Source organism: Rattus norvegicus, chromosome 2 (genome assembly GCF_036323735.1).
Source record: "Rattus norvegicus strain BN/NHsdMcwi chromosome 2, GRCr8, whole genome shotgun sequence".
In the NCBI taxonomy this organism is placed as follows: domain Eukaryota; kingdom Metazoa; phylum Chordata; class Mammalia; order Rodentia; family Muridae; genus Rattus; species Rattus norvegicus.
The window spans coordinates 187,898,953-187,911,390 of record NC_086020.1 but is presented as its reverse complement, the minus strand read 5'-3'; the positions used below and the strand labels follow the sequence as shown (position 1 = coordinate 187,911,390).

Here is a 12,438-nt window from a genome sequence, read left to right as displayed (position 1 = left end):
AAGAAAGAATGACAAGAGAGAGTGAACATACATCAGGCCACAGGTAAGATCTGGGCCGGGACACGCAAACCAATGTACCAAGAGTTGTGCCTGGACCGCGGCACAGGAAGGTACCTGCTCAGGGCACTGCTCCACTAGCTCGGGACTAAGCGGGGGCTACAACTCCTGGCAGAGCAGCAGTGCCTCAGATAAACACTGGCCAATGGGGAGGGGCTGTGCCGTCCCACCTCCTATCCCGCCCTCCTAAGGGCGTGCACCCTTCTTCCGTAAACGCAAAGGAAACAGCTCAGAATGTTTTGGGAAGAAAACAATAACATTATATATGTTTTAATCTATAGCTTCTCAGCAGCACTCCCACAGGGAGAGCGACCCTCCAGGCTCCATCCCTTCCTACTTTTCCTTCAGGGTTCACTTTCAACTTCCCGCTAAACTCAGCCCTTCAGAAGCAACCCTTGTTCCTTTGTTTAAAAAGTGAACTTTCTATAATCCCTTCAAACAGGTGCTTGTCCTGGCTACTCCTCTCCTCAGATCTTTGAGCCCACTATTACAGTAGGAATTTGATATTGCAGCGTGCTCGGCTGACGGCTGGGGGGAGGAGGGGACAGTGACGAGTGCATTGTGCTTCCTAGGTAGAAGAGCTTCCAGGTCAATGCAGGAAATCAACGCATATGCACATAATTTCAATCAAATGCATACTTTAAAAAAAGTGACTTTTCGCCCATATTTTCCATTTTGAAATGTAACTTAAACATTTCAAATGTAAAATCGGGTAAAACTACCCATCTAATGGCTCTAGGATTCATGTATGGCAGCAGCATGCAAATGTGCATTTGTAGACAGGGCGAATTGTGTCTGAAGCCTTCAGTCGTTATTGGCCCTGTATAACACTACTTGGTGTATTTACTGACTTTGCTCAACATGGTTTGGTGGCAACAACACAAGTCCTTGGCTCTGAGGGCTCAGTATCTCCCTTCCAGACCAATGGTCAACATGGGGGTTTACTGTACATAGTTCAAATGACCTAAAGGAAATCAATTGTATAACCCTCTCAGCAAACCCAGGAGGCAAGCACTACTCTAATCACCTCCAGTGTGCAGTTGGAAATCATGGAGCAAGACAGGGAGGCAACCCCAGCAGGCTGGCTCCAAGCACCTTACTTCTGCATGCAGCTCCCTAGCACCTGAGGAGTTTAGCAACAAGCCCTTCTCCCATTGCCTCACTTTTCTGTTGTTCTTTCTTTTTGCCTAACACCAGCTATTACCTGTTCCTATGTTAGTTGAACTACTTTTTAACTGACCTATCACTTCGTTTGTTTCGACTACTTTAAAATGAATTTTAAAAAATAATTCACTGGCTTGGAGAATCGTTTTGCTGTCTCAGGAAGACTCCTGCAGACTGTGTTGTCTCAGTGAATGGAAACATAGCAAACACGAGGAGTGGGAACCTACGACACTCTACCTCATAGTGGGTGCACAGAGCCTCCAAGCTCATACAGGATAGAACTGACCATGACCAGTATGGTCTTGCCCCTCATTGAATTCTCTCTGGAAATGGTCTCACAGACATTCCTAAAGTTGTGCCCACAAATCTCCTAGGTGATTCTACACCCTGTCAAACTGACAATGAATATTAACTGTAACACCAGTGTTCATAGTGCCTATAAAGGTCAATGAGAGTGTTACTGCATTGCAATCTTTTAAAAAATTTTGTTTATTTTTACTTTAGGAGCATGAGTGTTTTGACTTTATGTACGTCTGGACAGTATGTACATGCCTAGTGCCTCCAGAGGCCAGAAGACTATGCCTGATCTCCTGGAGCTGGACTTACAGATGGTTTTGAGTTGCCATTTGGTTGCTGGCAACTGAACCCAGGTCTTCTGCAAGAGCAGCTGGTATTCTTGTCTTCTGAGTCATCTCCCTGGCTATGTTTTCTTTCTCTCTTTCTGTCTTTCTGTCTGTCTGTCTGTCTTCCTTCCTTCCTTCCTTCTTTCCTTTTTTTTTTAAAGGCAGCTTACAACTCTTTTTTTAAAAAGATTTATCTATTTATTATAAGTACACTGTAGCTGTCTTCAGACACACCAGAAGAGGGCATCAGATCCCATTACAGATGGTTGTGAACCACCATCTGTTGCTGGGATTTGAACTCAGGACCTCTGGAAGAGCAGTCAGTGCTCTTAAGGGCTGAGCCATCTCTCCAGCCCCCCATTAGGCTTTCTTATTTCCTACTTCTTTTTGCTAAGTCTGCATTTTGCTTACATTCATTCAATAACTACCCTGCTCTGGAGGACACTTGTAAGCTGGTCTCTGTGTAAAGTGGAATGGGCCTGAGTCTTGGCTAAAGGCTGGCTGTGAAGCCAGTTGCCTCACTTGCAAACTGATTGTGGCATGACCCCGGCTCACCATTGGGGAGCTTATTTGTTACCATAGCAAAGTCTGTAACAGTCACCAGGAGTTCAGGGGTCACACACACACACACACACAGCACAATACCGATTGCATGTCCGCCATGTTGTAGGTACCTGGTTCACAGAAAAGGGGGAGGGAAAACTCATAAGGACACAGAGAGATACATCACGGACGCTGGGGGAGGCTGAAAACATGACCCCAAAGGTATCCACATCCCAGCTCCCTACAACCTGAACGTTACCTTATATGACAAAAAGCCTAGCGGTTGGGAGGAAGCTAAGTTCCTGAGGCAGGAAGATCATCTCGCATAACCTGAGTGGTTCCCCTGCAAGGGCAAGGATGCATTTTAGAGGGGGAGTGTGTGGGAGATAGCAGACTATAGAACCAGAAGACCATTGGTCACTGGAAGCAGGATGGAGTGCAGAGGCTTGAACAAGCAAGGAGACATTATCTCTCCCGCAGCCCCCAACCAGGTGAGGCCCCAAGATGCTGACCACAGGATCAACATGTTTTAAGTTTGAGAGAATGGTAAGGCTATCACTTTAAGTGTTCATAAAGTTTTGATCCCCCCACCCCCAAGTCAACTGAATAACTATAAAAAGGGTTCGATAAGAGGGGCTGGAGAGAGCTAGCTCAGTGGTTAAGAATACTGGCTGCTCCTGCCCACTTCCGGCCTCCATGGCTACTAAGCATGCACGTGTTGCATTTACACGCACGCAGGCAAAGCATCCACACACATAAAAAACAAAGCTTGGCTTTGAAAGAGGCAGAGTATAAAGCAGCTGGTTTGTGTGGTGTGGAGAATGGTTTACAAGAGCCGTACGGCTGCGTTTGAATGAGTGACTGTATCATGTAAGCGGTGTGCCAGGTAAGGGACTAAGTTATGAGAGAAACAATAAAACGCCATCAAAATGGATGCTCAAGATATCTAACAGAAGCCGACTGGGAAAGCTCCACTGAAGTCGCCCGCTGGAGTTTCCAATTGAGAGTTCAGTGTTCTCTTTGAGGCAGATAGCTAGAGTTATTGGTTAAACTTTTTTTATTTAAAAAAAAGATGAGTATTTTATAGCTGAACTTTTTGTTTTTGAATGTATTTTTATATTATGAGATGAATAATAAGAACCTTTATTGGAAATGGCTTATATGTTAGGTTTTTATTTTTCCATGTTGTGTAGTGTGGATATTTACATGTAAGTTTCTCTCTGTGTCTGTCTGTCTCTGTCTGTCTGTCTGTCTGTCTGTCTGTCTGTCTGTCTGTCTCTCTCTCTCTCTGTGTGTGTGTGTGTGTGTGTGTGTGTGTGTGTGTGTGTATGCACGCTGGCACTTGGGTAGGCGTCGTGTGGAGTGGAGCGTTGCCTCTCCTGATCAATGCCAGGGGAACTGGAGTGAGAAACCAGGGAACCCAAGGCAGCCAAACACTTGAGTGTAATTAGCAGGACAAGGCACATTTTCATTATTATAGTTCTTTGAAAACAGAGTTAGGAGCTTACAGTTCAGCAGAGAAATCTGCTTCATAGCCAGCACGTTCAAGGTTGTTTAAAGCACACCAATGTTAGTTGTCAAAAAAAAAAAAAAAAGAGTCTGAGTTACAGGACAGCTTTTATTCTAACTGTTCTCTAGAAACTGATGAAGGCTGCAGGCATTCCTGCGTCCTCCGTATATGTGATAGTATTCCGAATTCCTTCTTGAGAAATATCAACACAGAGGATCCATACCCATCACAAACACATTAGATCCTCAATTCAAACCCCAACAGCAGAGGCTGATGCCGAGATCATCCTGGATTGCTCTTCTACCTCATCCAACCGGGCAGGCTCTCGCAGTGAAGCCACGGTTTGCTGCTATGGCTAGTGTTGCTAATCACTAGTTCTGGGGATCCCATCTCTGCCTTCTATGGCTGGCAGACCACCATGCCATCCTAGCATTGACATGGTTTCCAATCCTCTGACATTTTTTGGCAAGGGTTTAACCACTAAACCATCTCCCCAGCCCCCTAAAGTTGTTTTAAAGGCGTGTTTGCTGTTCTTATTTTGGAGCTAGTATTGTTATTTTGTTACAGAGTTAGGGGGAGCAGCCTATTCCCAGACAAGGGGCCTTGGAGGGCACTTTGATACAAACACATTTGAGTCTCAAATGGGAGTTAGGGACCATGTGTTTGGAGGGCACTAGCCTTTTAGTTTAACAATGTATATTGTTGTAAATAATATATTATATAGTATATAATGTATTTATATATAGTATAACAAATGTTATACTTGGCCTTTAAGTTGCTCATGCATTCTTATAGTGTACTCTAATCCTGTTACTCTTTGCTCATTTACTTGGCAGCATAAAAGAACACTCTGCTCTGTCTGAGACTCTATCAGGAATGACAGCTAAACGCCTTAATGGAGCTTCCCCTGCTAGATGTTTGTAAGCCTCTAATTTGATGATAACTTTCTTCCGCCATTATTTGCACTTTACTTAAGAGCCTTACCCTACCGAAAACTCCAGTTAAATGATTTAATAGGTCTTCCCCAGTTGATTCCTCCAGATATTTTGAGCACCCGACTTGACAATGTTTTACTTTCTTTGTACCTCTCACTTGTTAATCATTCTTTTCCTTCAGTTTGCTATCGTGGACTTTTGGATGAGAACGGCCCCCGTGGGCTCCTAATATTTGAATGTTTGGTTCCTAGTTGATACGGCAGTTTGGGAGAGATTAGGCTGTGTGCCCTGTTGAAGGAGGTGTGTCACTGGGGGTGGGCCTCAAGTCCTCAAAGCCCAGCTCTAGATCCAGTCTCTCTCATTCTGCTTTATGCTGTGGATCAGATGTAAGCTCTCAGCCGCTGCTCTAGAGCCATGACTACCTGCCTGTCGCCATGCTCCCTGGCGTGACGGTCACAGACTCACCCTCTGAAACGGTAAGTCCCCAATTAAATACTTTCTTTTATAAGTTGCCTTGGTCATGGTGTCTCTGCACAGCAAGAGAACAGTCACTATATCAGCTGTGTACTTGAGAAACTCACTCAAAACCAAAATATCTATCATCTATCAATCTATCATATATCAACCTATCATATATATCAAAACCAAAACAACTATCATAAATCATTCTTTAGATCACACAGAACATAACTGGCATATTATGATTTACGAGATCTTTAAAGGTTTCTTTTCTTTTTTTTTTTTTAAGATTTATTCATTTATAAGTACACTGTAGCTGTCCTCAAATACACCAGAAGAGGGCATCGGATCTCCTTACAGATGGTTGTGAGCCACCATATGGTTGCTGGGAATTGAACTCATGACCTCTGGAAGAGCAATCGGGTGCTCTTAACCGCTGAGCCATCTCTCCAGCCTCTTATGAGATCTTTAAATGTCACTCTATAATTGCAGTTTTAGACACTGAAGACCTTTGCCCTCCTAATTCTTGCAGTGAACACTCGGAGTGCTAGGTGTCTGTGGGTACAGCTCTGTTCCTTCATCACCAGCTTCATCATCATCCCACGCGGCTCCTTCCATTTTTAGAAAACATTTTATTTATTAATTTGTTTTATGCACATGAGTGCTCTATCTGCATGTATACCTGCATGCTATCTGATCACGCTATAGATGGTTGTGAGCCACCATGTGGTTGCTGGGGTTTGAACCCAGGTCCTCAGGAAGAGCAGTCAGTGCTCTTAACCACTGAGCCATCCTCCAGCCTCCCTCCCACTTTTTATGAGTTCCTTCTTTAAATCAGATATAGCATCTTACAGATGTATAGATATTCTTAATCTGCTACATTGGGCCATGTATGGAATTTAGAATCAACTTTTCTTTACAAAAAATAAAATTGAAAACAGTAAGTAGGCAAGAAAATAGTGAAGAGTATTATAAAAGATTATACTTTTGATGAAAAGGGCAAATGTTTTAAGTAAAGATACATTTTCTATAAGAATTTTGTCTTAAAAATTAAAAATAACAACAGCTCTCCCAAAGGTACAAAGCCAAGTCACAGGAAATCTAAGTTATACAAGGTTTACAGAGGATGAAACTTAAAGATAAGGTATGGTTAATGATAAAGCTCACAGGCTTACCCCATGGAGATGAGTCACTCAAAAATGAAGCTGATAGATTGACCCTTGACCTGTGGGATCAATCAAGACCCAGGGAACTATGGGGCCTCTCTGGTAAGTCATTTGTCCTCTTAATCAGGAAGGTCATGGAGTCTCCAAAGACTGGACTTTAATCAGTACACATAGAATAGAGAGAATTGTCAATAGAGAGGGAAATGTCCCCTAATTGTGATCCTAATTCACTGATAAATGATCCAACAACATCAACAAGTTCCTGAGAGCACAGAACAACTGAGAGTGCTGAGAGTACTTAAGTACCTGCGAGTCACCCCCAAAGTCTCACCTCAACTGACTTTTCACAGCTTATCTGTGGCTGTATATGTGGTCCTAAACTCCTACCCAACAACAAAACAAAAGCTGACTTCTGGGGAACCACTTTTAGTCAATTGAAAGAGACAATTTGTCAAATTCCATAAAGTTATTACCTGGGTTCACTTGTCCAAAATTAAAACCCTGTTCTCCAAAATCCACTCAAACAAACCAACCGAACAAACAAACAAAAACAAAAAAAAGGCCCACTAAAACAGTAGACCAGTTAAACACACTTTTCTCTGCATAAGTCACACACTCCCCCAAAATGTGTATTGCTTGGGACCCTCTGCGGCTCAGAGGCTCTGACTAACTTTTAGTCTCTGAGGCAGCCTCGGCTAGTTTCTACTAAATGGCGCAAATGTCCAATCTGATACACCATCGTTTTCCTGCTGCTGTAGACTTAATAATCTCCTGACAATACCCCAATCACAACTATCACAGAAAACACCAACATACATGATTCTATGACTTTCATCTATACCAACCAGAAAGGGTAAGAAAATAATGGGCTCGTTGACAATAGCAAGCAAAAGTAGACAATTCCTATGGATATTCCAAAAAGAAATATTCAAAAACTATATGAGGCAAACAGTAAACTCTGAAAGTCATAGAACAGGCCTGTTCTATTTTATTCCTAGTAAGGAATTTTAATACTGTGAAGACAATCAAGTCTCGGGCTGCAGAGATGGCTCAGTGGTTAAGAGCATTGTCTGCTCTTTCAGACACACACTCATACATACGGGAGACTTCTGATCACACACTCCTACATACAAGAGACTGCTGACCACACATTCATACATACGGGAGACTACTGACCACACACATACTCATACATACGGGAGTTGAGCAGTAGTAAAGTTGTTATTTCAAATCCCTGGGATAAAAGATGACTGCTCCCTGCTTGGGAAATAAATTAGATTTTGATTTTATGAAGAATAAAAAACAAACCTGAGAGACGAATGTTTAAAGAAAAAGCCCTAGATAAACAACTAAGAAAATGCTGATGTAATAAAAAGCTTTTCTTTTCTTTTTTTTTTAAAGATTTATTTTATTAATATGAGTACGCTGTAGCTACCTTCAGACACACCAGAAGAGGACATCAGATCCTATTACAGATGGTTGTGAGCCACCATGTGGTTGCTGGGACTTGAACTCAGGAACTTTGGAAGAACAGCTAGTGCTCTTAACCACTGAGCCATCTCTCCAGCCCCATAAAAAGCTTTTCTTATTAAAAGATAAAAACTATAAAAAGATAAAAAAGAAAAAACTATGAAAACAGTTCTACACACAGAACTCCAAACTTCTACACATAAGGGATGCTTGACAAGGGATAAATCACAGCAATGTCATAATTTTCTACATGGAAACATTTATAACATATTCACCAAAGGATTAAGATCTAAAATGTTTGATCATAACAAAAAATGAAGTATATGGATAGCTTTTTTTTAACAACAACAAAAGCCTGGCCAACCAGTTTATAAAATGGTATTCGATTAGATAAGTAGCCAAAGAAATTTTAGACCGTGAGATCTATTTCCCTCATAAGACTACAAAACAAAAGGTTGGTTTATTCAGAGCTAGAGAAGTGAACCAGAATAACCCACAACATAAGTGGAGAGGGGCGGTGTGCCTCCCTGGAGAACGGCGTATCAGCGTTTATCCCAAGTGTAAGCTCCGTTTGCCCATCGATTCCCTTGCCAGGTTCCTGCAGAAACAGCTGCACATACTTGTGAGCAAAACTGTATATCACAACTTGCAAGTGAGCTCGCGTTTAGCTGCAGTTGTCAGACTGTGAGGACTCTAGCACTAAGTAGTTTCCAGGAGGTCAACATTTTTTCATTAATTTTATCATTTCTGAAATGAGAAATAGAGCCCATTGAGATGGCTTAGTGCAGTAGAGGCTCTCACAGATGAGCCTGACAACCTGAGGTCAATCGACCGCTGGGACCCATGCGATAGATGGTGAGAACCGATTCCTGCAAGTTGTCCTCTGACCATGTACCAGGACATGTGCACATAAAATAAATAAAATTTAAAAAACCCAAACCAAACCCAACAACCTTGTAAATGCAGAATAGAATATTTCCTACCTGAAGTGAATATATGAGCTGGCATGCACCCAGATTGGCATTAGCAGTAAAAAATTGGAAACCATTCCATATATATTCAGTATAGGGAAGGACTCTATTATTGTGTGATAACCATACTAATTCTAGAACTCTATGGAGATGCGTTGATACCCTTTTAGTGAGAGTCATTCATTCTGGCATAGGAAAGGGTTACCAACACAGCCCTTCCTGCTTTGGAGAGCTTTCCTCTAAGCTAGCATATTTAGAACTTCAACTCATGCTATAGCAAAACTGCTGCATCCAGCATGGCTCCAGCAATACACTGACTGAGGATGATGAGGGAATGAGGAAACAACAGACAAATGGACACGGAAAAGCTGGGTTTGAATGGACTGGGTTCTCTCATGGAGAAACTGCAGTACCCCAGAAGTTCACCGTCGTTATACAGAGTTAAATAGAGAGGTTACTGCCACCACTGCACAAGGAGGCGGGACTTACGATACACAGCTGGAACACAGAGACAGGGGTAGCTAGCTAATCTTGGTGGGAGCAGTTTCTGTGGGAAAGCGGTCGTCAGGCCATAAATATCCAGAGGGAGAAAGCTTCTGTGGACATTTTCTGCAGGCACAGTTAACATCCATGCATGGACCATAAGGGAAGGTTTTGCCATTTCCCTGAGTCTAACCCAGGGGGGGCTCTGTCATTTCCCCATGGGTCTGAGACTAAGGGTCCTGGACATGACTGTGCCTACGTCAACAGCACACACTGACTCAAGACTTCATTCACTCACTTCCTTTCTCTGCCTCCTTATACAACATATCCATCCATCTACATTACAAAAAACAAATCCACGGGCTCTTTCCACTGGAAAACACTAGAAGTCATCGAAGTCATATGAGTGAGGGCTTGCACGACCAATCACATCACAGAGAAGAACGTGGACACTTGAAAATAGGTAATGTGCCAAATCTGGCTAACCATGACCTCCATAGCATGTGTGTGTGTGTGTGTATGTGTGTGTGTGTGTGTGTGTGTGTGTGTGTATCTTCAGAGTCCACACCTATATGCTCTAAAAATAGGGAAACTACTATCTTTATGGACACACCTCTCCCCCAGCTAATGAGATTCCCATTGAACCTCAACAATGAGGTTTAACTTCCTATTTGTCTTCATTGGTGCAATTCAGACACTGTGTGATTCTCAACTAAAGTCTTTGGGTCCTTCACAATACCCTTGGACATTCAAATTCACTTTTAGTTTCTTATAAATCAAATGTTCACCTCATATGGTAGGTAACATCATTTCTCCTCATTTAAATAACTATGTCACATAGGCTTTTTGAAGCCTTTTCTAATCACTAGAATGGCCTGATTATAAAGACTATGACAGTTTTGGGGTGAAGACAGGAGCACCCCTGGGCTCACATTCTAGTTGTGTCTTAGGAACGTAAGCACGTATGCACCAGGTATGTTCATTTTTCCAACCTAAGATTCAGGCTTTATGGAACAAGGGCATAGGAGATCTTGGGGTTCCTGCTGATTAGGGAAAAGAAAAAGAAGGCTGGAAGAATCCTTAGGGTTGTGGTTTTGGTTAGAGATAAGTGCCCAAAGACATTTGGGGACCATTTTGCCTTTGTGGAACCTTATAATTTAGATAACCTGCTCTTTATGTGGAAATATGCTTGAAAAGCTAAATTCCAAAGTCAACAAACTCAGACTTTTCAGAGGCTATAAAGTGAACCACACAGACCACTTACTGCTCAAAAAAGAACAGAAAATGTGAAGTCGTATAGAACCAATTTGATGGCAGAATGATAGTCAAAGGCATTAAGGGAAAAAAGAAACCAGGCAAATGAAAGTCCCGAGGGTAGGTCTCAGTTCAGAGTTGCCTACAATATCCAGGCTATGTTCTCAAACATTTACTTGACAACATTCCAGTGCAGTGCCCTTACTGAGGAGGATGGATTTCCTGAAATGACTGGGCTTTTAATGTACTATGTTGCTGTAAAATTAGAAAAAACTGGTGTCTTTTATCCCGTACTAGATCTGGCACCGTAGTGCCCCAAGATATCTGGTAGATATCTTCATCTCAGTCAGCAAAGCCTCTCACCCGCTTTGCTCTATTCTATATCACACTGCCGATGGCTTCTCTGAGCCTGGCAACAATCTCTCTACCCATCTAGTTCCTAAGGCAGGTTGCCACCATGCCAGATATAAATATCCCAATTCCATGGCGGCCCAATATCTCCAGCCACCACATACTCTCTTAAATTCAATTAAATCACTACATGAGAGAACACACAACACAATAACCTCTGATCCAGTTGATAATATATAATTTGCCTACCTAGACACACAAAGCCCTGTATACATCCATCCCTTAAGAATATTGATAACGACCTGTAAATGTGCAGAGAGGAATCTTAACATCAGCCTCCATGTTCTCTCCGCTGCCTCTCCCCATCTCCTGTTCCTGTCTCCTCCCCCCTTTAAAACTTTTCTCCTGCCCATCCTTCCTTCTCATCCAATAACAGGCTTCGTTCTATCTTGTACCTGCCTTCACCTGTATAATGACACCATTCTACATTGCTACATATTGTTTTCTACAACAGACAAGATTTGGTCACTGATGCAATGAAGGTTGCCAGGGTAACCAACTGATTTGTGGATTGGATTTGAGGCCTGCTCTATAGGAGGGAATTCACACTTGGTCAAAAGTCTATAGTTTGGGATGTCCAAAAAGCCCAGTAGGAAATCTCAGAAACTGTCACCCTGCTAAATGGTCACATTGTTAAAGTGCCTTCTGACTGTCTAATGGGCAAGGGTGCTGTGTAATGCTATCTTTTGGATATGGTATGGTCAGTGGACTCATGAGCTCACTGTGTAAGACCAGCACAAGATGAAGTCAACAAGATCACTGCATTCCATCAGGAAACACTAATCAGACTCAAGGGTTTCAAAAGGAAGGAGGAAGAGGAGGGGCAGGAAGTAGAGAGGGGGAATGTCTTGGTGTATAGGAGGGGATATGATTAAGGTTCAATGTTTACATGTGTGAAACTATCATAGGATAAATAAAAGACAACCTATTAAAATATGTCAGCTGGATGTGGTCGTGAGCACCTTGTATCCTAGCACTCAAGAGGCAGATGTAGATGAATCTCTAAGTTTGAGGCCAGTCTGTTTTACAGAGTGAGTTCTAGGACAACCAGAACTCACTGTAGAGAGACCTTGATTCAAAAAACAAAAACAGACTTCCAGTTTCTAGCTGGCGCCCAAACCTTGCTGATCCTGGCCCACAGCTCCCTGCTCCCAAACCCTGTTGGAGAGAGAGCTCATCACCCAGACGTGTGGGCACTCCTGAGACTACAGGGCAGGAGAGACTTCCACTCCTGCCCATCTTTTCCCACATCTCTGGCCCAAGAGGAAACTGTATAGGGCCTCTGAGAACAGGAAGATAGGGGCACTTAAGCTGCAGGAGCCCTGCGGTCCAGACTGCGCCCAGATCTGAAGGGACCCGGTCAAACAGCTCTCTGCACCCAAATCCCGTGGG

The 12,438-nt window shown here is 42.8% G+C and overlaps 2 protein-coding genes across 5 annotated transcripts in view; one reads left to right on the top strand and one right to left on the bottom strand.

The window, feature by feature from the left end:
* The window catches only part of Fmo5 (flavin containing dimethylaniline monoxygenase 5), a 52,728-nt gene that overhangs the window by 27,078 nt on the left and 13,212 nt on the right, over nt 1-12,438 (bottom strand). Inside the window, exon 1 of one of the 3 annotated variants that reach the window (NM_144739.2) lies at nt 115-427. The exons of the other annotated variants lie outside the window; for them this stretch is intronic. The gene's annotated coding sequence lies outside the window, so the exon portion shown is untranslated. Of the gene's footprint in view, nt 1-114; nt 428-12,438 lie in introns of those variants that run through there. 3 annotated transcript variants of the gene reach the window in all.
* The window catches only part of Chd1l (chromodomain helicase DNA binding protein 1-like), an 86,491-nt gene continuing 79,084 nt past the window's right edge, over nt 5,032-12,438 (top strand). Inside the window, exon 1 of one of the 2 annotated variants that reach the window (XM_063281904.1) lies at nt 5,032-5,308. The gene's annotated coding sequence lies outside the window, so the exon portion shown is untranslated. The remainder of the gene's footprint in view (nt 5,309-12,438) is intronic. The other variant, XM_008761354.4, reaches the window with a different exon arrangement.